This window comes from Podarcis bocagei, assembly GCF_964188305.1.
Source record: "Podarcis bocagei genome assembly, chromosome: 1".
Lineage (NCBI taxonomy): Eukaryota > Metazoa > Chordata > Lepidosauria > Squamata > Lacertidae > Podarcis > Podarcis bocagei.
In genome coordinates, this window is record NC_138125.1 from 19,309,114 (window position 1) to 19,336,006 (window position 26,893).

The following is a 26,893-nucleotide window of genomic DNA, read 5'->3' on the forward strand; positions in this document are numbered from 1 at the left end:
GTAAATACTCATACTTAGGAATCCTACTTTAAAAAATTCTTTGACTTCTACATTGTTTCCCATATATTGGCAATTTGCTGAAGTATCTGGGAAAGGAATAGTGAGACTGTGCTAATGCTTTTAATATTAACCTTTAAGCATGGTCTGAAATGAAATGAAAACATAACATTCGTATGTAAATCCGGCTACATTTCAACTCGTCCCTTTCATTCCATCTGGTTCCCCTCTTTTTGCGAGACAAAGAATAGCAGGTTATTAAGAATAATGTCTATATGTTAGGTGTGTGTGTATATGTTGGACCGGGGAAGAAGGTGAAGATCTATTTCCCTTGTTAAAGTCCTATGGAATTTAATAGGACTTAGCTCATCTACGGTACATTATGTCATTCTCCAGAGGATTGTTCTGCTGCTCTGAATTTCTAGACCATGCTTCCAACATGCAAAGGAAGTGATTTGAATGAAACTTTCTGGAATTTTCTAAGTTTTTTTTGGGGGGGGAGGACAGGGGAACCTATAGAAAAAATGTATCATTTTCACAACTCAAGAATGATCTCAGGGAATCAAGGTCAAAGATGGCTACTCTGACATATTAGCTTACAATAAGTATGGACGGAGCCTGTAGCCTTCCAGATGTTGTTGGACTCCATCTCCCATCCACCTGAGGAAGAAGAAGAAGAGTTTGGATTTGATATCCCGCCTTTCACTCCCCTTCAGGAGTCTCAAAGCGGCTCACAATCTCCTTTCCCTTCCTCCCCCACAACAAACACTCTGTGAGGTGAGTGGGGCTGAGAGACTTCAGAGAAGTGTGACTGGCCCAAGGTCACCCAGCAGCTGCATGTGGAGGAGCGGAGACGCGAACCCGGTTCCCCAGATTACATACTACCGCTCTTAACCACTACACCACACTGGCTCTCATCATGGACAATGGTCGGGGTGATGAGAGCAGAAAACCCATCAACATATGGATAGCCACAGTTTCCGCACCCCCTGCTATAGCAAATTTTGAACTGGTTCTGTTGAGTTCACTTAAAATAATAATAATAATAGGCCTCAAACTGCTGAACGAGAAAGAGTTAACCATTTGTCCCTAATTTTCTTTTACGAATGTGTGATTATTAGTCTGAATTATTACGAAAACACAACGTCTTTATTCTTCCTGTCAACTCTGTGTGAGGAAGAAGTCTGGATTAGCGATTCCTAGGGATCAGCAGCAGATTTGATGCAGGCAAGCAGGGGGACAGCTAACTTTTTGAACCTAAGAGGGCTTTCCTGGGCAAGGGTGGCAGTTGTCGAGTCTTTAGCCTGGATTTGAATTTGAATCCTATCTGCCAGAGCAGCTGATGCTGTGACTTGGCAATATAATATAATAATCTTTGCGACACAAATGTCGGGCGTTTTTGTTGTACATCCTAAAAGAGATTTAGGTAATTAATGTTAAATTGATGGTATTTTTTTAAAAAAACCCACCCCATTCTCTCTCTGTCTCTCTCTCATACACACATAGGCCTACTGTACTAACTAATTCGTATCTGCAATAAATATGAGCAAATATTCAGAGGACAATCTGCTTGCGGCTGTCTGGAGAAGATTTGGATCTGTATTAACGGCCGCCCCCCAATCATGTCAACTTGTATTCCTACACACTTACTTAAGGATGTTTCATTGGACTCATTGGATGCACTTCTGAGCAATGTGCTTCAGAAAGTATTGCAAAAGACCAGTTCCTTTCATTATGGGTGTCAGAGAATTGTGGGAACTGGAAGAGAAATTGATCATGTTCGCTTATTCGTCCCATGTCCAGAACAGAAATTAATTCAGCAAATCTGAAAATGATACCTCGTTTATTACATCCCTCCTCCTGAATTTGCATTGTACTTCTTCTGCATTGAGATGAATGGGGTGGAATAATGTAATAACAGCACAATTTATATAGTTAATTGTGCAGGTTGTGCAAGTTATGTAATTATGGTGGACATAGCTTTTGGCAGAAGGCAAACTGCAGCAGATTGGAAACAGTGCTGCATGCAAAGAACACAGGGTGAAACGGAAAGCCTTGTTACATCTCTAATGTCTAGGGTGAACCTAAAGGGGGACATTTATGTCTGTCTTCTAGTCCTTGTCAATTCTGCATGTGGTCATGTGTAAGTCCACTCCACCCAATTTCCGAGATTTTTTTTAAAGACCCATATTAAGATTCATATTTAAATAAGTATCTATGTGCATATTTTATCTCAAAATACTTATTTAAATATGTGTTTTATCTCAAAGTACACAGTTCTAAATGTATTTTGTTCAGATATACACTTTTTTAAAAAAATGCATTATGGTTCCTCACCACTGCATTAAAGTAACGGAAATGGGAAGGGGTGGACAACAATCCTAAGGATTTAGGGCTTTCAACCAGTTGAAGAATTTGCAGTAAATGAATTTGAGGAAGGGCCATAGCTTGAAGGGGAGGGTCTGGAGTTTTGCATGCAGGGTTTTAATTCCCCAAATACCCAGGTAAGGCTGGGAAAGAACTCTGTCTGAAAATCTAGAAACTCTGGAGAGCCAGGAAGTGTAAGGTAAAGGTAAAGGGACCCCTGACAATTAAGTCCAGTCACGGACGACTCTGGGGTTGCGGCGTTCATCCCGCTCGATAGGCCAAGGGAGCCAGCGTTTGTCCGCTTCCGCAGACAGTTTTTCCGGGTCATGTGGCCAGCATGACTAAGCCGCTTCTGGCGAAACCAGAGCAGCGCACAGAAACACCGTTTACCTTCCCACCGGAGCGGTACGTATTTATCTACTTGCACTGGTGTGCTTTCGAACTGCTAGGTTGGCAGGAGCTGGGACCAAACAACAGGAGCTCACCCCATCACAGGGATTTGAACCGCTGGCCACGTACCTTCCTATGTCCCCATGATTTCACAAAGGACAAAAACTCTACATGTGTGCTCTTTTGCTATATTGAAGGGTGTGTGAGATCCCTTTGAAGTGCATTTTATTTTATTCTTTTTAAAAAAATCTTTATTATTATTATTAGTCAAACCTCATGTTACGTTTGCTTCATGATATCTTTTTTCCCCCAGGTTGCATCCCACAGTGACCTGGAAGTACCGGTAAGGGTTACCCTCATGCATACGCAGTCGCACAAAATGACGTCAATCGCATGCGCAGAAGCGGTGAATCGCAACCTGCATGTGCGCAGACACACCGCTGCGAGTTGCATTTTATTCATGTTGCGAACGGGCTTCCGGAATGGATCCCATTTGCAACCAGAGGTACCACTGCATTATTATTATTATTATTATTATTATTATTATTATTATTATTATTATTATTATTAATTTATATACCACCCTATACCCTGGGGTCTCAGAGCGATTCACAGAATAAAATCAAGATATAAAACCACAAAATACCTAATAAAAATAAAACAACAACCCAACAGTGCCCCCCACAAATAACAACAAACAAACAAACAAACAAACAAACAAACAAACAAACACCTCCCCCAGTTTAAAAGGCCACAGATTCCTGGAAGAAAACGAATGTTTCTGCTTGGTGCCTGAGGATGCATAATGAAGGCACCAAGTGAGCTTCTCTGGGGAGAGCGATCCACAAGTGGGGAGCCACTGCAGAAAAGGCCAATTCTCATGTTGCCTCTCGTGGAAGGTCTATTGATATGGGGAGAGGTGGTCCTTGAGGTACTTTAATCGACAGATGCCACCACTAATTGATAGAAAGGATTTATTTATTTAATATTTTATTTTTCAGCCAAAAGAGCTTCAGTAAACAAATAAGTGTTCATGGCATAGGGGGACGTTACATCAACCAGGGAGTTTATGTAATAATCTGAATATTCCACTCACAAGTATTAGAGGCAAAATGCACCAATCCATCCAAGCACAAGTTCCTATCAGCACTATATCTATTTCTTTTTCCTTCTTTCCCCTTATATGTCGTTGTAAGAGTGGCCTGTTTTCCATTTGATCTCAGAAGCTAATGAGTAAACTGATTAGCTGTCTGCTAATCTAGTATATATTAGTTCTATCATTTCCAGTTATCCTGCTGTAATGCTTATTTCGGCTGCCTTCCGTCTTATACTGCTTGTCTGCTACAATAGACTATTAAAGTTCCATGCTGCATCTAAACCTAAATTCTTCCATCTCCTGTGTGTCAGATCTCGTCCTACATTCAACATATTCTTCTGTGGCTTGTAATTCTATAGTTTGCGTTAATAACTTTTAAAAGCACATCTCTGCCACCTCAGTCTTCGCTGGTATCTCTGTTTTATCAACTGTGACCAGCCCCAAAACTGGAATTTACTGATCTTTATAATATTGATCTTAATTAGGTTTATGGTCAGGAAACTTTTCTTGCTATGTTTAGGAGCAAAGGGACATCGGAAGCTGCCTTGTGCTGAGTCAGACCATCCGTCCACTGAGTTCAGTATTGTCTACAGTGATTGGCAGAGGCTCTGCAAGAGTTTAGGTAGGAGACTTTCCGATTTCCGACCTGGAGGTGTGTGATGGCCTGGGATTCGGACTTTGATGCTGAACCTGAGGGATCCCAGCCTGCACAGGATTCTCTACCTCCAGAACCAGGTGAGCCGGGGCTGGGGCTTGAGCCTGAAGGGTCCTTGCCTGTGCTGGATCCTCAGGTGCAGGCACCAGCTGAGTCTGCTCTGGCTCCTGAGGTGATGGAGGACCCATTGCCTGCAGGTGCTCCACTCTCAGCCCCGTCAGTACTTCAGCTACTACGGACTGCCTCCACCTTTGACCACGGTCCGGACTTGGACCTTGCCTCTTGGGTAACCCACAGGACCAGCACAAGGTGCTCGGGATCAAATCAGTGACCGTCAGCATTCAGAGCAGGTGCTCTACAGCTAGACTGCAGCCCATCCCCTCAAATGTAATACCACAACTGGCTATTAACTTTAACTGGAAGCTCCTTGGGGCACAGACCTATCTTTCCTGCATTTCCTACTTCTACTCCGTTTTATTATATAGCACCTTTCCTGTTACGACACCTCTTATTAATCGTGACCAACTGATCAAATACTTTTGTGATTCCTCCCGTCTTGCTCCAAGGCCTCTTAATTTTATGAGAAACATTGCATTGGGATTGCTGTTGTGTTTTTTTGTTTTTTTAATAAAAAACGTTAAAAGCTGCTATCATGTACTCATTTACCTGACATGGCAAAACCCCCCTGTATACCTCCTTGGATAAAAGATCCCTCTGTGCCAAAGAGGGATTGTCAAAGAGAACAGCTCTGGTTTACCTGGTCTCCCAGGACAACAGACTTGATGGCAGCCAAAGAGATCCAAATGCAGTCAAGCGTGACAGCCAACATCAAAGCCGGAATGCCACACCTTGATCCAGAGTTTGCTCTACCTGCCAGGGCAAACCTATTAACATGACCACCCTGAGAATTCAAAGGAGCACACACACACACACACATATATATACACGCATACAGTCCTACCCTTCAAGTCTTGAAACAACTTTTTATTTTTTTAAAAAATCCCAGTCTAGACAGACTTTTCTTCAGAAATCACCTACACTGACCTAATTATTCAGATCATGGGCTTTAAGCTTTGCTCTTTCCAAAGTCCCAAGAAGAATAGCTAATTTCACTTAATGGAATAATTGAATGTCATAATTACGTTCAATCCCCCACCCCCTTTTCCAACAATAAGGTTTTAGCCAAGTTGCTGTCCCTCTTTGTAAATCTGTTAATAAATAGGCGGCTCAAACAATATGCTGGCTCCTTTATTGTTTCCTCACTTGGCTATTTGGACTAGCTTAGGCTGACAGGGCGTGTGTGTGTGTGTGTGTGTGTGTGTGTGTGCATGTTTCTCTGATGACTGTTTTTGTCTGCAATTGTCTGGTGGGATAAGGGGAGTAAGGCTTTTGTTTTCATCCGCGAGTTCGTTTGTCACGATTGGGAAAGCAGGGATAGCCCAGGTTGGTGTCTAGAGATAGGTCTTGAATGGGCAGAAATGCGATTGTGGTCTTAAATTTACTGACCAGTCAGTTCCAATCAGAAAAACTGACATTGCACTAGATTCACCTTTGAAGCGAATCAGGTCTGGGTGTCAATGGGAGAGCACCTAGGAAGATCATATAGAGCTCCCTCCCCAAGCTTTATGGATGGAGAGCTCAAGAAGAATGATGTAAAGCTGTGCTGTTCTGGAGGTTCTCCCAACTCCCTAGACAATTTTAGGGGAGGGCCAGTGGGAGGAGGATGGAGAACCTATTGTCCAAGTGGAAGCTCATGTGCAGGGTCTTCCTTAAGCGATTCCTGCCCAACTCTATTTTTACATTTGTACAGGTTTTATGCCTCTAACAATGAAGCTAGGACAAAGCCATGGTTCTATTTTTTCAATTATTATTGCTAAAACTGTCCCACCAGAGTGGTGCATGCTCTAGTTATCTCCTGCTTGGACTACTGCAATGTGCTCTACGTGGGGCTACCTTTGAAGGTGACCTGGAAACTACAACTAGTGCACAATGCGGCAGCAAGACTGGTGACTGGGCGTGGGCACCAAGACCACATAACACTGGTCCTAAAAGACCTACATTGGTTCCCAGTACATTTCCAAGCACAATTCAAAGTGTTGGTGCTGACCTCTAAAGCCCTAAACGGCCTCAACCCAGTATACCTGAAAGAGCGTCTCCACCCTCATCGTTCTGCCTGGACACTGAGGTCCAGCTCCGAGGGTCTTCTGGCGGTTCCCTCATTGCGAGAAGCAAAGCTACAGGGAACCAGGCAGAGGGCTTTTCGGTGGTGGCACCCACCCTGTGGAACGCCCTCCCACCAGGTGTCAAGGAAATAAACAACTACCTGAATTTAGAAGACATCTGAAGGCAGCCCTGTTCAGGGAAATTTTTAATCTTTGATGTTTTATTGTGGTTTTAATATTCTGTTGGAGCCGCCCAGAGTGGCTGGGGAAACCCTGCCAGATGGACAGGGTGTAAATAATAAATTATTATTATTATTATTATTATTATTGCAACATACAGGGATTGGCCACTAGGTCAGCTGGCTTGACAAACCAAGCCCAAGGAATAGTAGTCCATCAGTATCAGGTGTAGCATACATCTGAACGCCAATGGCAATGGACAAACCGTGAGGGAGAGATGCTGCCTTTGTGTGCTCTTTCTAAGCATCTGGCTACCCACTGTTGGAAACAGGATACTGGTCTGCATCGACCCATTTGTCTAATGCAGCAATGCTCTTCTAATATGTTTGCTTTGGGAAATGCCAGCGCACTTGCGGAAGTCTCAGCAGGCCTCTTCTGAATTAAATTTTAAATGTTTGCCGAGAACACTTCTGTGCCACCAGGTTCTTGCAGACCATTAAGAATTTCAACTTTTTTCCTGGAAAAGTTAGCCAGCTGATCTGTTATCCTAGGTTTTTTTTTATTGTATATGTAGCTATAGTATAATACTCTGGTGTTTGTTTTGTAAAATGAAATTGCATTTTGTTTTGTGCTGTTTTAATTTTATTGTTTAATTTTGGTTGAGGTTATGTATGCTCTCACCCTGGGGCCTTCAGGTTAGGAATGCTTCCAATCTATAAAATAAAGAAATAGTTCGAAATCACTGGCGAGCGGAAGCTTGAGTTAGAGATTCCAGGCCTCCATTGTGTTTTATATGAAAACAAGCAGTGGAGTTCCATTAGCAGTTTCCCCTCTTCCTGTAAGCCTATTACAGCAGTCCTGTAAAGTGTGGAGCAGCCTTTGTGCCCTTCCCCCTCCCTATGTTTTCCTCTAACAGCATGTGGGGTGAACCGTATCATCACCATCCCTATGGGGAGTGCATAATCTGATTGACCCATATTCCTTTTTCTAGCGTGAGATGCCCATTTTGAGACCCTCACTCTCTCCTCCCAACGCATTGCGAGGTTGCTCATATATACCGGCTAGCAAGACAAGCCTAAAAGACAAGCCTAAAACCTATATATATATATATATATATATATATATATATATATATATATATATATAATCAGGCACCCCTCTGGCCACATTTGCATAGAGCCCATGTTTGCTGCAGATTTCAAACATGAAGGCATGCCTAATGCTGTGAAGTCCCAGACTTATTCATTTCCTGACTTTAATGTGCTCATATGGCATGTAAAAGTTCAGAAAACAAGGCCTGAAAAGATCACAGGCCATGTTGTCGGCATCTGGGGCCACTTCCTTGCCGTTTGTGAAATGCGGAGACTTTTCCTACGGAAGGTGCTGTATAAATGCCATGTATTATTCCTATTAATATACAGGCAGAATTTCCACCAATATGAAATCGTAAGCCAAGAAGTAACACTCAAGACAAACCATATAGATAGGAGGGAAAACAACATTCCACCCTCCTCAACCCCCTGCTAGTACCAAAAGATTACAAGAACAATTTTATTTTTTTTAATGCATCACAGATACTTGGTTTTGGTTCCAAACCAAATATCCTTTTGGCAATGGGATTTCAGTGATTTCATCTGGGTAGGGAATTTAAATCTCTAAAAAGCTTAAACCTATGTAGTATCTAAGACACATTATATTAGAAATTGTGTGTGTGTGTGTGTTTGTGTGTAATGCAAATTGTGCATAAATACACATGTGTGAGGGACAGAGCACATCAGCTATCACAAAAGAGCACAGAAGGTGCAAAGGGAGCTAGCCTGTATTTTCTATCTAAAGAGGAAGCTCTGTGGTGGGCCCTTCCTGGAGGGATAAACTGGACCATCTGTAGATAATAAAAATAATTCCATCACCATACATTGACGAGTGGTTTACAAAGGGCTGGAAGGCTTATCAGGGAAGAAGAATTAGGAAAGAAGGGTATCTGGCAAAGATCAGAAGAGGGCAAGAGATATCTTCCAGTAAATGAACTACAGTAGATGGAACGATTTGAACACTTTAGAAAATGGATGTGGCACATTCTTCCTTGGACTGCACCATGTCAGAATGCAGGTATAGGATTCCCTGTTTATCCGGATAGATGGATTGGAAGATGGGAATGACTGGTACATAAGAACTTGAGCTCATGCTCTACCAGCCTGTCGACTGGGGCTGGCCAATCATCCTGGACAACACTTGTTAGCACTGGAAGAATTTAACTGGCTTCTGGTTAAAGGACATTCCAGAGTGCTCCTGCTCACCTTTAAACTCTTATGGGATGATTTAGGCCCTAGGTACCCGATGCTCCCATGACGACCTGCCCAAACACTGATGTCATCTCTGGAAGCTCTCCTCCAGGTGCTTCTGCCATCTGAGGTCAGGCAAGTTGCAACCTGAGATAAGCCTTCTGAGAGTTGGCAACCTGTTTCTAGAATGAATTTCCCAACCTTGTTATCCTTTTGGTACCAGGCAAAGTCCTCACTAGTCTCTCAGTCTTCTAGCTTCATAAACAGCCCCAGAAGCTCTACTGAAGGACTCTCTCTCTCTCTCTCTCTCTCTCTCTCCCTTTCTCTCTCGGAAATAAATAACTAATTCTGGGTTGACACAGCTTTGAATATACTGCTAGGCAGCAAGTGATGCACTTGACCAGTTGTGAAAGTCATGGAGCAATCTATTTGAACTCATGCTCACCCTCCTACGGAAGAGTTCCAGTGGATTTATAACCTCCCCCTGCCCCCACCCCCCCCCAAAAAAAAAGAGAGGAGGGAAAATGAAGCCCATGCCAAGGCATTTTAAATTGGACTTCACGAGAAAACTGAGATTTGATATTCTTGGATAATTACTAATGAGAGCACTTTCCCTTTAATTATCTTGTGGTCACCATTTCAAAGGTGATTAAAGCTGTTCTTCCCTAGATGCGGTTACCGATTTAATGCAAACCTGGTCTTTCTTGTGGTTTTTATCACAGCAATTAAATCTGGCTTGCTCACAGACTTTGTGTGGCATGAGGGATTTCACCAAGCAAAATGATTCTCCCCTTCAGGCAATGTTAAATTTAGGGAAAAATATAATTAATTATATCAGACAGGTATCTATTATACATCATGCACACATTCTTCACAGACTAGGGGGCCCATTTCAGAACAGAAATCTTCATTGCCTTCTTCTGCTCTGTATTACACAGAAGCTGCCAAAGCCTGTCTTGACAAATCCTTATATGATTATTGTTTTCTGCCAAAAAAAAAAGTCCTTTCCTCAAAAATTAGCTGTGTGGGGTGGGTAGGTGGGGGAACCATCTATGTTTGGCATGAAACTTCCTTTTTTCATTCCTTTGAGTCTCTCTGTGGCCTTCTTACAAGCTGGTGCCTATTCAAATGCTACTAACTCCTCTGTGGGGCCAGAGCCATCACCCTGAGTGAACTGAGACTTTGGTCTAGACATGCAATTGCATGGATGGCAGAAGGCTGTGGTGGCAGAATGGGCGACACCAATTCTGCCTGCCAATAAGAGATACCATTTCTGTATGCTTACCATCCCAATGTTTTTAAGTCAATTTTGCAAGTTTTTTTTAAGATGGTTTGCAAGTCACTGCTATTAGACAGCAAGAGCAAGGTTTTCCTTTGCACAATCGTGGCCTGAATTTAGAAAAGTTTCATGGCTGAAGGCTTTATATCCTCTCACGTTCCTCCAGCCAGAGCTGCGACCATGCACACAGGGATAGCTGAGGAACTTTCATGTTCCCTGGGATTCAGTATGAACATCACCGATCAAGAGCATCACTGATTGGCAATGGCCCTCTAGGGACTCAGGCAGAGGCTATTCTGAGATTCTGAAAAGGGGACCTCAGGGATGCAATGTGTGTGCTCCCCACATTCAGCTGTGGCTCTTCCCTCATGGTAGCTGATTCCCAGAAGTCATTGGTTGAGTCACAGCTTTAGAGACTTGACATGGTTACTGGGTGGTTGTTTTTTGTTAAAAAAAATGTAATCTTCAAGCATTTTCTACCTTTGCTGAGGACCAGAACCATGTCCGTCTGTCTGCCTGTCTTTCTATCTATCTGTCTCAAGTCATTCTACAGACTGCATGAAAGTGCCTTGGGCTGGATATACAACTTAGATATTTTCTTTTGTAATGGCTTAGGCTATATAGATAAATAATATTCGTAAAGAATTCATAAAATAGATATGGAAGGAAGACCCAGTCTGTGCACGATGTTATGCTCACCTATGTGCATTTATGTTTATATTGTGAGTTATACATTGCAACTTGTGTTGTGGTTTTAATTTTGTCTCGTTGCTGCATTTTTTTATTGTGAGCCACCCTGGGTGAGACATCATCACCACCACCATAGAAAATGACAAGTGAAATCATTTGGGAAGGTTTTCTTAACTCATCTTTCTTTCTTTCTTTCTTTCTTTCTTTCTTTCTTTCTTTCTTTCTTTCTTTCTTTCTTTCTTTCTTTCTTCTCTCTCTCTCTCTCTCTCTCTCTCTCTATCTCTATCTCTATCTCTCTTTCTCTCTCTCAAATCCACAAATTCTTGGAGGAGTCTTGGCAGGATTACAGCATTCAGAGCAGCGACTTTGTAAAATACGGGGTACTAATCGCAAGGAAGCTGTGCAACATCCAGCTTTTTTCTGCTTGTCATATTTAATAACGAGACTATCATATCATATGATTCTCAGGTGCCAGATTCAAAGCCCTACCTCTCAACAATTTGGAGCTGTGACAAAAATAATATCGGCCAGGCAGTCTTGCAATTCAAGTGACCTTGTCCTTTGACCTAGTCAGATCTTGTCAGCTCTTCACAGGGTCAACTTACACCTGTTTTCAGTATTTTAGTTTGGCTTTCTTTTTCTTTTAGCCTTAAGCATAAAAGGGCTGCAGGGGACAGACAGTGCTTTGAGGAAGTGGCAGAACTGCATTTTCTTCTCCTTTCGGTGCATTTTTAATTATGCAATATGTTCTTTTAGAAAATGCCTTTTATCTAATGCCTGATGAATATTTCTTTCTTATGTATGGAATACAAATCAACTCCATTGTCTCACTGACGCTTTATATACTTAGCACAAATGGACCGTGTTGCTGTTGCTGATTTTACTGGGTCACACTTTAATTAGGACTATAGTTCCAAAACTCAGTGGGACCCAAATGTTGACATAGATCTCCATGTGAGCTGGGGCTGCTATGGATTCTTCATTGTTAATGCCTGTGGATGGCTTGATGCATACACAGAGGTCTCCAAGTGAGCAGTGAATCTAGTGGGTCACTGCACAAATCGCTTAAGTGTCTGTGAAAGCAGAAGAAGCCTGTTTGCCACATACTAAACTGGTTGTTTTGCCGCAGAAGTATGAAACAGCAACAATATGTTCACCTCTTTTCTTTTTTCAAGTTTTCTGTCCGACAATGAATTTCTATAATTAAAAAGACAATAAATTATTTGTTACTCACAGTGTTATTGTGTTATGCATTTTTTAAAGATCCTGATGGCCTAATTCAGTTTGTGTGTGTGTGTGTGTGTGTGTGTGTGTGTGTGTGTGTGTTGCTTGTGTTGTCAGACATATATTTGTTATTTATGGATTTAAGATATTTTTTTGCCACCCTTCAGTTATGTTTCTAGCGCAATTTACATTTTAAAAAAATACAATGAAACAATACAAATACAAAGGGTGAAAATCTTACATGGTCCATCCACTAGTGGAAGAAGCTCGATTAATGGAGTCCTTCTGCCCTGTAAGGCCCTGCACACCTACAAAATCACTACAACCAGAAACAGGTCTAATGCTTTCACGACCTCTCCTGATTCAGATATTATGGAGAAATTAAAGTTCCCAGGATTCTTCGGAGGAAGCCATGTGGTTTAAATGGGCTTTAAATGTATGGTTTGGATGTACCCACACCTTCTTCTTCTTCTTCTTCTTCTTCTTCTTCTTCTTCTTCTTCTTCTTCTTCTTCTTCGGCGATCACTCATAGCCGAGTAAGATTGTCTTCTATAAACACAGTTTTTAACAGCGAGTCCGTAAGTGACTATGGAGGCCAATTCTGGATTCACATGTCCTTCCACAGTGGGGACATTGGTTTCCAGGTGGGAGTTGATGACGGTGTGGATTTGCCAAGCGTGCCTTCCTCTTGGCACGTTTCTCCCTTTCGTTCTGAGTGTCTTCAAAGCCCATGACACCTTTGGTAAAGACTGTTCTCCAACTGGAGCACTCGCAGGCCAGTGTTTCCCAGTTGTCAGTGTTCATACTACATTTTTAAAAGATTTGCCTTGAGACAGTCTTTAAACCTCTTTTGTTGACCAGCAGCATTACACTTTCCATTTTTAAGTTTGGAATAGAGTAGAATCATAGAATCATAGAATCATAGAATCATAGAGTTGGAAGAGACCACAAGGGCCATCGAGTCCAACCCCCTGCCAAGCAGGAAACACCATCAGAGCACTCCTGACATATGGTTGTCAAGCCTCTGCTTAAAGACCTCCAAAGAAGGAGACTCCACCACACTCCTTGGCAGCAAATTCCACTGTCGAACAGCTCTTACTGTCAGGAAATTCTTCCTAATGTTTAGGTGGAATCTTCTTTCTTGTAGTTTGGATCCATTGCTCCGTGTCCGCTTCTCTGGAGCAGCAGAAAACAACCTTTCTCCCTCCTCTATGTGACATCCTTTTATATATTTGAACATGGCTATCATATCACCCCTTAACCTCCTCTTCTCCAGGCTAAACATGCCCAGCTCCCTTAGCCGTTCCTCATAAGGCATCGTTTCCAGGCCTTTGACCATTTTGGTTGCCCTCCTCTGGACACATTCCAGTTTGTCAGTGTCCTTCTTGAATTGTGGTGCCCAGAACTGGACACAGTACTCCAGGTGAGGTCTGACCAGAGCAGAATACAGTGGCACTATTACTTCCCTTGATCTAGATGCTATACTCCTATTGATGAGGCCCAGAATTGCATTGGCTTTTTTAGCTGCCGCGTTACACTGTTGGCTCATGTCAAGTTTGTGGTCAACCAAGACTCCTAGATCCTTTTCACATGTACTGCTTTCAAGCCAGGTGTAGTTGTTTGGAAGACGATAATCAGGCACCCAAACAACATGACCAGTCCAATGAAGCTGATGTTGAAGAATCATTGCTTTGACACTGGGGATCTTTGTTTCTACCAGTACACTGGTATTAGTTTGCCTGTCTTCCCAAGTGATGTGTAAATTTTTTTGGAGACACCGTTGATGGAATCTTTCGAGGAGTTGGAGATGGCGTTTATAAGTGGTCCACGTTTCACAAACATACAGTAAGGTTGGTAGTCCAATAGCTTTGTCAACATTTTGGTTTCCCTGTGTATGCCCCAGTCCTCAAACACTCTGCACTTCAATTGGGAGAAAGCTGCCCTTGCAGAGCTCAGGCAATGCTGGATTTCAGTGTCTGGCCTTGTGGAAAGATAACTGCCCAGGTAGGAAAAGTGCTCGACATTTTCCAATGTTACACCATTGAGTTGGATACGTTGGCTGGCCCCAAATCTGCAGGAGAAACTAAACCTCTCTATCCAAGGAGACTTGCACCCAAATCTTCAGTTTTGAAAATGGGATGCTCTTCTATTGTATTTGTGTAAGAACTCACCCATTTCTAGGAGATGTTGTCTGTCACATTTCATATTCCAGATGCAAGTATTATAACGTTGATGTGAGGTTGGTGGGGTTTTTTTTTTTTAGCCTACTAACTTTCTAAAACATTGGCGCTGTCTCAGCAGACTTGAATCATGTCAGAATGAAGCGGTTAGGATTATGTTTCTCTTCTGAGTTCTTTTTTTAAAAAAATGTCTGCATTTGTTGATGCTTTCGTCTCTCCGTGTTTACCAATAAAAAACACTTTCTCTGGTTAAGTGCTTTAAATTGGTGTACTCTTGCACATCATGCAACAATACTCCCACATGCCTAGACATCTGAGTAATATTGCTAGTTTGAAGAGGAAGGGGGAATGCATGAAGTTGGGAAGACCCATTCTCAGATGGGAAATTATGCAAAGGCACTACCCCAGTAGAGTGGAATTATTGGGTGTGATGACAGATAAATAGCTCTGCAATCTAGCCTGGAGCAGCAGCTGCAAGGCAGAACTTGCTAGAACTTGTGTCAAAAAAGTGGGTGGTCAAACTACCTTGGGTGATCAGGTCTGTGGCACCAACGTTGGGATTTCACCACCCACTGGTTGGATGAAGTAGACTCACATTTGGGGAGGGTTATTTTAAGAAATCCTACGAACCTTTGAAACATCAGAATGTTGGGAAGCTGTAGCATGCGTAATTATAATATGACAGAATGACTAAAAGTGTTGCCTTAGCGGTAGTGTCTCTTTTATGCTTCTGTTTAAGGGGAAAAACACATTTTTTAAAAAATCGCTGATGACGTGCTTTTCATTGGAACACTTTTTTAAAACAAATACACTGCGCTGATTAACTTGGATGCATTTCATGGTAGAAATGTACAGCGGTATTGTTGCCATCACACAGGCTATGGTTTGCAAATGCATGTTTTGAGTCATTTCCTTAACCTTTCTGCCAATTCTTGTTTCAGCCTTCCTTTATATGTCACTGTGGCACCAATCTGGAAAGTTGGTCCAGATCAAGGATCTCTCAGCCTTCATGATTATATGCAGAACATGCCTACCCTGCAATGGATGGATTTTGGGCTGGCGTGGGACAAGGAGATGCAAGCACAACGTGGGGTTGGGCCAAGTGCCTTCATAAGAACTGCTGCTGCTGCTGCTGCCTGGCAAGGACTGAGGCATTTTGGGGAAGGTTTTGTCAGGAGATTTTGTTGTTATTGATATTATTTTTTTTGTATCTTTATTTTTATGTGGAAATTGTTCAGTTTGGTTATGTAGTTTTTGATGTGTTTTATTTATTTTTATGAATACTTTGCTATGTTTGCAATTATGTAAATTTTTTCATATATTGTAAGTCGCCTTGAACACTGTTTTAACTGTGGAAAGGTCTATGAGCCAGGGGTGTTAGATGGCACCACCCGGAGTACAAAGGTCTGTTCTTAACCTGAAACTATTCTTAACCTGAAGCACCACTTTAGCTAATGGGGCCTCCTGCTGCCACTGCACCGCCGGAGCACGATTTCTGTTCTCATCCTGAAGCAAAGTTCTTAACCCGAGGTACTATTTCTGGGTTAGCGGAGTCTGTAACCTGAAGCATATGTAACCTGAAGCGTATGTAACCCGAGGTATCACTGTACACCCCTGAATATGTGGTTGAGATTCAGCTATTGTACTTGAGGATCTCTATATTAACCTCCTATAAAATCTTCCACGGTTAAGCCAGCTCATTCCAATTATGAGTTTATATAGCCAAGCACTTGAAAATATAACAAATAGTATTCATCTGCTACTGCTGGTTTACCACTGGCAACCTCTCTTAATCTCCAATAATTTGTTTGTATGCTAAATGAAAAGTTAACTGAAACAGCTCATTTTATAAAATGTTCTTGGGGCATTTCTGTTTCGGGCAATTTATCTGGATCAGTCAATACAAGAGCTTTTTGAAATATTCTTGGGGCTCTATTAATCAGTTAGCCATAGGAAAATTTACCACTACTCCCATTTTCTTTTCACTGGGAAAATGCACCATAACCACTAATACTGTAAAACTGTTTCCAAGTGCTTATTATATGGCAGATCTATTTTACAGCTTACAAACCGTAAGAGTGCAGCCTAGAACCAACCCAATATGTTATTATTTTTATTTAATTCAGAATATATTATAAATTATGTGTAGAAGGAAGGAAGGAAAGACAGAAAGACCGAGAGAAAGAAAGAAAGAAAGAAAGAAAGAAAGAAAGAAAGAAAGAAAGGAAGGAAGGAAGGAAGGAAGAATGAATCTCAGGCCTGCTGAGTGAATCTGGTTGCACTGATACTGTTAATCTATACTGTGCCTATTTTAAAGCTCTGCTAAAAAAAGAAAGAAAAGAAAAATCCCACAGACAAGCCCCTGACAATCTGAGACAGCATAAAAGATTAATGGGTCATTTTAGGCTTTCTAATGAGAATGAGGCTACATCTCGGACACAGGTCATAAAACTGGCTCAAGAATGACAACAGTGCATAATGACTGTGTTTCGCAGTCCCCCATTATCAGCCTAATAGGCAGGAAAAGATAGATTAGGATAGGTCTACAGATTCAGGCAACTCCTTCTCTATTAGTTGCAGATCCCTTAGCAGGCCTCCATTTTATAACATCTGCTGGTGCCCTTCTATTTAACGTGTTGTTTCGGGATTCCCACATCCCCAAATTGTAGGAAGTTCCAGGGGTTAGCCTTTCATGTAGCATTGCAAGGAGATGGTATTGGTATCTTGCAGGGCTTGTGCCCGCACTTTATTTGCAAAAAAAGAAATAAATAAAAGGGCAGCAGGTGTCAAGGGCACTCCACAGCCAAAAAGATGCCCATGGCAGATAGTTAACTCCTATTGTCAAAGAGAACACTTACATTCGCTTCTACAGCTCTGGGTACCTATGCACACTAATCTAGCATCTAGGCAGCTACTCCCAGGTCTGTGCTTAATAGAACAGTTGCAGCAACAGTTGGACCATACACCTCCACCAGTTTATGTACTTTCCCCCAATGGGCTGTGCACATGCAGCCGGAGACTGAGCCTGCATGGAAGTTTGTTCATCTATTTTCAATCCGCTTCTGGTTCTGGGAGACAGTGGTTCAGGAGAGGGTGGAGAACCACCTGGCCCTTCACTGGACTTCCTTCTGAACCATCCTGTGCTACACTCTCCAGCCCTGAAGCTTCCCCTGCCTCTGACTCTTCCCTCCTGGCTGATACAGTTCCCCACAAATCATTGACCCCCATCTCCCAAGTCGGACTCCAGACCTTCTTCCCCTGGTGCAGACTCATTAGCAGTGCTTTTTTTTCTGGGGGAACTCGTTGCCCGAGCCGACCGACGGATAGACATGCAAGCTATCTCCACAGTAGCAGCGTGGACTGCTGCTCCATCATTCTCCCCGCCGATGCCCGGGGAAAGGAGTCTGGGGCGGCTGCAGTGGAGGCAACAGTGTTGCTCCTCCTCCTCTTGCTGGGCTAGAGCCAGCTGTTAAGCACTCACCCCTCCTCACTCAAGCCAACCCCACCGTTGCCGTCGCCTTCCCATCCTCTCAGTGCCACTGCCACCACCTTGAGTCCCTTGACTGGGGGTTGGGGGGAGGAAGGATGTGAGGATGAGGGGGAGCAGCCGGAATGAGAGTATCCCGAAACATTTTTTAAGGAAAAAAGCACTGCTCATCAGTGTCCTGCCTGGCAGCAGGTAGACACACAGACTGTCAGTCCTAGACTTTAACCCAGCACTGGTCTCTCCAAATAAGGAATAACAACTGGACATTGTTGGACTCTCAACACCCATCAGCTCCAAAGGTGATGAAAGCTATGGTCCAACAATACCTGGAGAGCCCTACCTTGGTTACCCTGTTACCTCAGTTCTCTTCCAGTCAGAGCCGTCTTTCCCATAGGGCTTAGTGGTGCGCTGCGCCTGGGCACCGGCTTCTCAGGGGCACCCCAGCAAGTGGGGGAGCTGTAAGGCTTTGCTGGTGGCCTCCCCTTTCCCTGCATGCCCGCCAGCTGCGCCCCTACCAACCATAAGGCTGGCGGGCGTGCAGCTTGCCTCCCAAGCCTCTGCAGGGATTGCTCTCCTCCCGAGGAGGCTTGGGAGAGGCGCAACTTCACTCCCAAGCCTCTATGGGGATCACTCTCCAACAGTGGCATGGGGGAGAGTTGCCCCCCCCGGATGGCTGGCAGTGCGCAGCTACAGCCACCCCCACACTATCTGTGGTAATTTGGGGGTTGTTGTTGTTTAGTCGTTTAGTCGTGTCCGACTCTTTGTGACCCCATGGACCAGAGCACGCCAGGCACTCCTATCTTCCACTGCCTCCCACAGTTTGGTCAAACTCATGTCTGTAGCTTCGAGAACGCTGTCCAGCCATCTCGTCCTCTGTCGCCCCCTTCTCCTTGTGCCCTCCATCTTTCCCACCATCAGGGTCTTTTCTAGGGAGTCTTCTCTTCTCATGAGGTGGCCAAAGTATTGGAGCCTCAGCTTCAGGATCTGTCCTTCCTGCGAGCACTCAGGGCTGATTTCCTTCAGAATGGATAGGTTTGATCTTCTTGTAGCCCATGGGACTCTCAAGAGTCTCCTCCAGCACCATAATTCAAAAGCATCAATTCTTCGGCGATCAGCCTTCTTTATGGTCCAGCTCTCACTTCCATACATCACTACTGGGAAAACCATGGCTTTATTTCAGGGTGCTGGGCAGATATTTGCACCCCAGTGCCGCATCTGCTAAAGATGGCCCTGCTTTCAGTGCTTCCTTCCCCATTGAACCATAAGTTGCTCTACCTTCTGACAGCAGCAGCAATGTAATGCTATTTCTTATAGTTTTTTGCAGCTTTCCTTCCTTCACAGACAACAGATCAGGATAACTGGATGGGGAACTATTCTCTTGTTGCTGCATCAGCCCTCACTCAGGTTTCTCTTATGGAGTGCAACTCACTGCTAAAAAATAGATGGAGCCAGGCACTCACACACCACTTGACAGAAGAGCATGAGAAGAACCCAGTTGGACCATGACTCAACTATTCCAGCATCCTGTTCTCACAGGAACCAACCAGGTGCCAGTGGGAAGCCCCAAGGCAGAACCCTGAGTGCCACAGGGCTCTTCCCACTTGTGATTCCCAGCAATTGGTATTCAGATGGCAGAAGCAGAACATAGCCATTGTGGCCAGAGGCGTAGTAGCATGGTGGGGCTGGAGGGGCCATCGCCCTGGGCACTTTATTGCGGGGGAGCAACCAGGTGCCCCATGGCAGTCTCCATCATCGAGGCCAGAGCCATGGGGAGGGAAGCCGTACCCAGACTGGGCCTTCGGGGCTGGGCCTGCTTCAGTCCGGTGAAAGCAGCAGAGTGGATGAGAGGCTGCGACTGGGCTCCAGTGCATGAGGGAGCCAGCCAGTTCACCAAGGAGGTGCAAAGCTTGCCCCGCCCCGGGCACCAGCAACCTACACTACACCACTGATTGTGGCTACCCTTCCTCTTTCCTTTCCCTGTTGGAGTTCAAATGATTTCCAAAAACCATGCCCACCAAGTCTGCTCCAAGGGCTGTAGCAATGAAAAAGGCAAATTCAGTGTGGAGAGTTAACAGGAAAGAGACTGAAAATAAAACATTATGCAGCATTATGTAACATGGGCAAGCTTTTTATACCTTTTTTTTTTTTTTTTTGCTAAAGGCAGCTCCCACTTTGAATCTGCCCCTATTATGATGTTTTAAGATTATTGCTGTAATATTTTTGGTGCTCATTTTTTCTTTCTTCAACAAAGTGGCTGTTGGAAAGTGAGCGCTAAAAAAGAAAGAAACAAAAAGCCCTTCCAAAAATAAAATGGAATAAAAATAACTTTAGATTGCATCTGCATTTAGGAGAGTGTGATGTTCTGGCATAGTCGGCGTAATAAAAGGAGGGCAAAATAATATTATCAGCTGAATGGGGAAAGACTGCTGATTTTATAGCACCAATTATTTAAAACGGGCCTTGTCTGGAGCGCTGGCCCTTTAAGAGGCAGCAACCCAACTGCTCTGCTTGTGGTTCACTACCCTGCGAAGAACACTTACAGGAAAATGATGATGTCCAGCTGGCAAGGCTGCTTTATAGCTGAACCAGTTGAGCCTGGTTGAGGACTGGCTGCAAAAGGGAACAGACGGCCTTACTGGAATCCTGGCCAGGGAAGAAACGTGGGCCAGGAATTTCAGGAGTGGAAATATGGCCTTTAGTGTAATCCTAGTACTGAAGAGCTGGTGGAAAGTCCGATTCAAGAGCACAGCAAATCACATTCCTGGACGTTCTTCCTTTTGATATAATTTAATGCCTTCCACCACCCTTCACATTCTCATTTCATGACAATTATCCTGCTGGCTTTTTAGCACCATCTCTGTTGGTTCTCTTTGCTTCTCCAACGTCCCGGTGGTCTCTTTACAGTTCCTACCAGGGCGGGTAGACTTCCGTCTTGTCGGATCTACTTTGTGTGTGTGTTTAAAAACTAGGACCCCCGGGGTCTACCAACCAGGGCTAGGTGCAGAAGAGATATGGCTAGAATGAAAGGACAGGGTACCTCTGAGCATGTTCTGAGCCTGGGAATTTGTTCTCTAAACCAGAACTGAGCCCACAGACCCTGCCCTCAAAAGTCCACTCCTGATTAGCCATTTCTTCTTCATTTCGGCAGCCTCGCTTCGTTTTCCTGTTGGTATTGTTAAACACACTATTCAGCTGCAAATGAAATGTTTTAAGTGTGTTTTAAGTGCAATATATAATGTGACATTGGATGAACCTTATGGAAAATTCAATGTCTTTTTACGAACACTTTTTTTAAAAAAGTCATTTTCAGAACGTTTTTTATATGTGTGTAGATTCTATCTTGGATGTCCAAAACGCTTGATCTACTCCAAATTAGCCAAAGATCTAGCAATAGATTCCAATCTACCATCTGCCCACCCCACAGTTTTTATAATGAGCATATTTGAGTGGTAAAGCATTTTTTTCTGAACTTTACGGAGTTCATTTATGGAGGAGGTGGCTATTGATGGCTACCAGCCATGATGGCTATTCCCTGCCTCTGCTATCAGAGGCAGGATGCTGAACTAAATAGGCCACTGGCCTCTGCCACCAGGCTATTCTTATGTTCTAATGTGTAGCCCTCAAACAAGACGCAAAAGTAGTTGGCAATATTTAGCATTCTTGTTTCCCGTTGGCGTCTGTCTGTCTCAAGAGACAATCGCTTGAGCCTCCGGGGGTGGAGTCAAACCGCTGGAGAATCACAGTGCCTGCTGTGGTTGCAGAGAATGGAAAATTGTGACTGCTGCCCGTGGTATTGTTTTTCCTGTGTTGCGTGTCGAGGTCCCCAGGTCCACCCCAATAACTCACACATCACACAGAAGTTTTTGTTTAAGATTTTTGGCATAATTTTGGCCACAACTTTATTAAAATACAAATTTGTGAGTGGTTGCGTAGGCATTGGTTGCGACTATCTGCCCCCACCGTGGGGGACAGACTGACATTCCGCACGATGCGAAAGTCAGAATGGGGGAATACACTTGGGGGTTACGCGGAGCAGGGAACCTGCCCTCACCCCAAATACAACCAGGAGCTCATTGCTATGGCCCGAGCCCCCTTGACAGAGTGGACAAGCAATAGTTAGCCCCCAATTCCTTTAACAGAATCCCTTGCAGCAGCAGCATTAGAGGGGCAGGCACAGCCAATCCATGCCCCTCAACCAACCAAACCATAAACCAATGCCTAACCGCGAACCTTACAAGTTGTGACGATTTGCTACGCAGTAGGCAAAAACCAAATGGCCCCAGCCAATCAGCCAGATGGACAAAATTCCTACCAGGCCCCCGCTCCAAAGCAGACGACCCCATGACAGGCATAGCAAGGTCAAAGCGAACAACCCTATTCTAGGGAGGGAGGGATGGGCAATCCGCTGCACGGGCGAAAAGAGGAAGCTCTAGCCTCGTGCAAGGAGTTTTACTATTTCTGGCTGTCAATCAAAAAATGGCAACATTAACTTCTTCCCAACAAGGGAAGCCCCAATTGCATCAGTGGCCAGCGATCAATTAGCCCGCCCCCCAACTTTGGAGTGTCCTGGCAGCCCCCACCGCAACACGTGCTCTCCATGAAGGAGAACACGCTTTACCAGAACCAAAGTGACCTCTCCCAGGCACAAGCCTGGGCAGTGTGTATGGAGGTCCTGGGCTGCCCAGATCAAAAGACCCTCCTCTTGGCCTCGCTGATGTGGCCCAAGCAAATCAGAGCAATACGTTTGGCACCAGCTTGGCTGCAGGAGTTGCTGGAATGAGGCGTAGAAGGAGCCATCCAACCAGATTACTGTAGGGTTTATTCCTTATTCTCCCAAAGATGTCCCACAAGGCAGTGGTATGTTTTGAGGTTTTTGGAAATTTAAGAAAAAGATCCTCAAAGAGGATTTTCAAAATTTAAAAAATTCAGATGTGTTCAGACTTCTAATTCTGAAATAGTGCAGTCTTTGAAAATGCTACACAATTTAATTTCTAAGCTCTGTTTTGGACTACCGGCGATCATTGCCAGGATTGGCACAGTGCCTAGGTCGCTTACAGGTGTCAGGCAACAGTGCATCAGAGGGTCCGACCCTTGTGGGGGAAAGTCACCCTTTGCAAGGGTCCTTAGTTGACCTATTGGGTCCTTTCCAGTGCTCAGATGCTGTGGTTTCATTAGCAGTAAAACACACCAGTGTAAATCTGAGCCATGAGAGCAGGGCAGTGAAACAAAAGATTCCCACCTTTGCAACTTCCGCTGCGAGTTCATTCATTCCCCTTCCGCGGATTGTAATGATATGGGTAAGTACAGTGAGAAGCAGAGGGCCTGGTATTTTTTGAGTCTGATTGCTAGCCACAACCTGCTGACAGTGGAATTAGAAACAGCCTGCACACACGGCTTGCTATTTGGCTGACAAAATACTAACAGAGCAAATTATAGGTTGTTATTCTTTTGCAACACGGCCCTCAGGAATTTGTCTTTTGCAACAGAGTCTACCAGCCCCCGAGTCTCTTGATGGGCTGGGCATTGGTCAGCGTTACCTCCACTGAAGGCTGAGCGAAGGGAAACAAAGGAGGCGGCCAGGGAGGGAACGTTGTCTTTTCCATGACAGCTGGGTACTTAGTTTGGCATTTCCCTGCAGTGCTTGGTCATTAGGATGATCGCTACCTCTCAGCTTAGCATCCCTACCTGCTGGGGCTGCCGCTTGCCGAAACTGGGGCTCTGACTTAGGAAACTGGGCTACTTGCTGTCGGCGGGGGCGATGCGTGTGTGTTACAGTTCATCTGAGCCCTTGTAATGCATATTCTGTGAGCCAACGTCAGCCCTCAAGATTAAAGCAACGGCTCTGGGAAGAAATACACCTTGCGTAGATTTGTTTTATTCTGTTAGTTTAAAATTCTGTTCCACACCATCCGTACAGCTCTGCGTTGCTCAGCAGAACATCCAGAAAGGCAGCACAGCAAAACCAAACCAAAACTACCCATCCACATCTGTCAAAGTTACTGGCAAAGTTAAAGGCAAAGTTGGGAAGTATCAAACAAAACCACAAAAGAGGTAGAATCCAGCATGCAAACAAAGACTCCACAGGACTAACTGTACCTGCCACATACTGTAATATCTGGCTATGTTAGCGCCTTCCTTTAATAATATTAATAAATAATTATTTTATTTTATTTTTTTTATAACCCGCCCATCTGGCTGGATTGCTTCAGCCACTCTGAGCAGCTTCCAACACATATAAAAGCATAATAAAACATCAAACTTTAAAATTTTTATATTATTTTACATCAGCAACCTTTGGATTCTCTCCACTTCAGTGGTCATAAGAACTTGACTATTATTTAGATCTGAACTATGCCTTCAGGTTGAGTAAAGGGCAGAGGAGAATGGGGATGTTAAGTTTGGCACTTTTCTCTTTTCAATATTATTTTTTTAAAAACAACAACCCACATATACCGTATTTTTCGCTCTATAAGATGCACTTATTCCCTCCTAAAAAGTAAGGGGAAATGTGTGTGCATCTTATGGAGTGAATGCAGGCTGCGCAGCTATCCCAGAAGCCAGAACAGCGAGAGGGATTGCTGTACAGCGCTTCCTCTCCCTGTTCTATTTTTTTTTAAGCAATTTTTATTGGTTTTTCACCTTTTATAAGAACATGACACACACAGAAAAGACAAAGACAAAAACATGTATAATTTCAGAAAATCCTACTTTCTTAACCTTGTTCCTTGACTTCCCCCCACCCCCCTTCATGCATCCCAATTCCCATAATTTTGTCAGCAAGTTATTATTTCTCCTCTTTACCATCTTAATATTACATCTTTTATGAAAAATAAGTTTTTTCCTAAGTTGGACTCAAATTCCCTTCCATCGATTTCCCATTTTGTATTAGATAAAAGTCATATTAACTAAACCCAAAAGTCATAAGTGTTTTTAAAGTTCTATTCTTCCCTCCCTCCCATCCCCGGTTTTCGTCCCTTCCCCAATACGTGTCCAAAATAACAGTTCTTAGCCTGGATTCCTCACGTCCGAGGCTTTCAAGTCTCTTTCAGTCCCTCTCCGCCGGTCTTGTTGGTAGTCCTTTATGTTGGTCGTTGAATCTTGCAGGAGTTCTATCCCCATCAAACCAGGTTCTCTTCCCACCAGAGTATTTAAGAACAACTGCTGCAAAAGTTCCACAGGCCATGCATCTTCAGAGTCAAAGTGGGGCCCCCAATCATATTTCTTCTTTATTTTAAGTTCCTGTATTCCATATACTCCAGGGGCCTCCTCCTTCGTCTTTTGCATCTTTCGCAGATTTGTAATCGATGTGATCCAAAAGTCTCCTTGCTTATACTCCACTAGTGTAGGCTTCTGGTTGGTACTTTCCATCTTTACTTTCTCTTTTCCTTGTTTAGTCTCCTCCACTTCTTGAGATATCATTTCCAATTCAGCTGCAGATTCTTTCTCATTCAAGTCCTCAATACATTCAGCAGAGCTGCTTATTCCAGAGGTCAAGGTCGTGAGTTGTTTATTCATAGTCAGACTCTGCTCTTGTAAGATTCCCACCAAATAGAACATTCTTTCAATTTCCGCTAGTAACTTTCCATCCGCAGCCATTGTAATGTCACAGAATTCCCCCTAGAGGGAATCTGGTTACTTAGTAATCTTTCTCCAACAAACCTCTGACTCGTTGCTGTTTCTTTGTTTCCAACGATTTTAGTTCAATTGTAACTCATTTTAATCCAGAGGGATCTTAAATAACAATGTTTCAGCTTTAAACTGTCCGTTTGACAGCTTTGACAGCTGTCAAACTCCGTATTCCTCTTCCATATGCTCAAACACAGGACGCTCCCGGGCCCGGGAGGGGGGGGTTATACACAGCAGAAAGAAAACTTCTAAAATTCCACTCTTTCACTCCAGCTCAAAATTTCTTTTCGCCAAATCTTGGAAGTTAATGCCTTTTTTAACTCACCCCGCAAAGGGTAGGCTCTCCAGCTTAGTTCTTCTATTGTTGCTTTAGATCGTCTGCAAAAGGGGGGGGTGCGGACTTCCCTTTAACACACACCCCGGTCGTACCAAATTCACAAGTAAATATTTTAAAGTCCCAATTCCGCTTTACTCACGGGTTGTTTCTTTTCCAGCCGAATTCAGGGAAAAAAGTCAGCGCTCTTCAGCCATGGCACGCGGCTTCGCTCCACTGGGGTAGCGGTCTACTCCCAGCACCGCGCCGCTCTCCGTACCCTCTCCGAAGCCTTTAAAAAGGCTCTTCGTGGGTCAGAGGGGGTGTTTAAGGTGCCCACCGAGTCACCAGGTCCGCAGGAATCCGTGCCTGCGGTTTTTGAGGGTCTCCGCGTCGCCGTCGCGGCAAGACCCGTCTCCAGCGGAGCCGATTCCCTCCGGAGCTCGGAGGGAATCCGCCATTAGCTGTTCGCGCTAACCCAGAAGTCCTCCTCTCCCTGTTCTAGCTTCTGGCTTAGCCACGTGAAGCCTCTTCAGGGCAGAGAGAGCCTTCATCCCGCTGCCCTGAAGAGGCTTCGCGCGGCTATCCCAGAAGCCAGAACAGCTGTGCAGCGATCCCTCTTGCTGTTCTGGCTTCTGGGATTCAGAATTTTTTCTTCTTCTTGTTTTCCTCCTCCAAGAACTAGGTGCGTCTTATAGTCTGGTGCATCTTATAGAGCGAAAAATACGGTAGTTAAGCCATAAAATAGTGGGTGGGTCAATATACTCCCCTGAAATTAGATCATTTCAACAACATGAAATTAAGTAAATGTAGCCTTTGCAAGCTCTGTGGACACTGCCAGCAAGAGCTCTGGCTTCAGCTGATTAAAATGAGAGAAGCTATTATTTATTATATACCATATACCTTTCCTGTCCTTCCTCCAAGGAGTTTGGGACAGTGTGGGTGCCCACCTTTTTATCCTCACA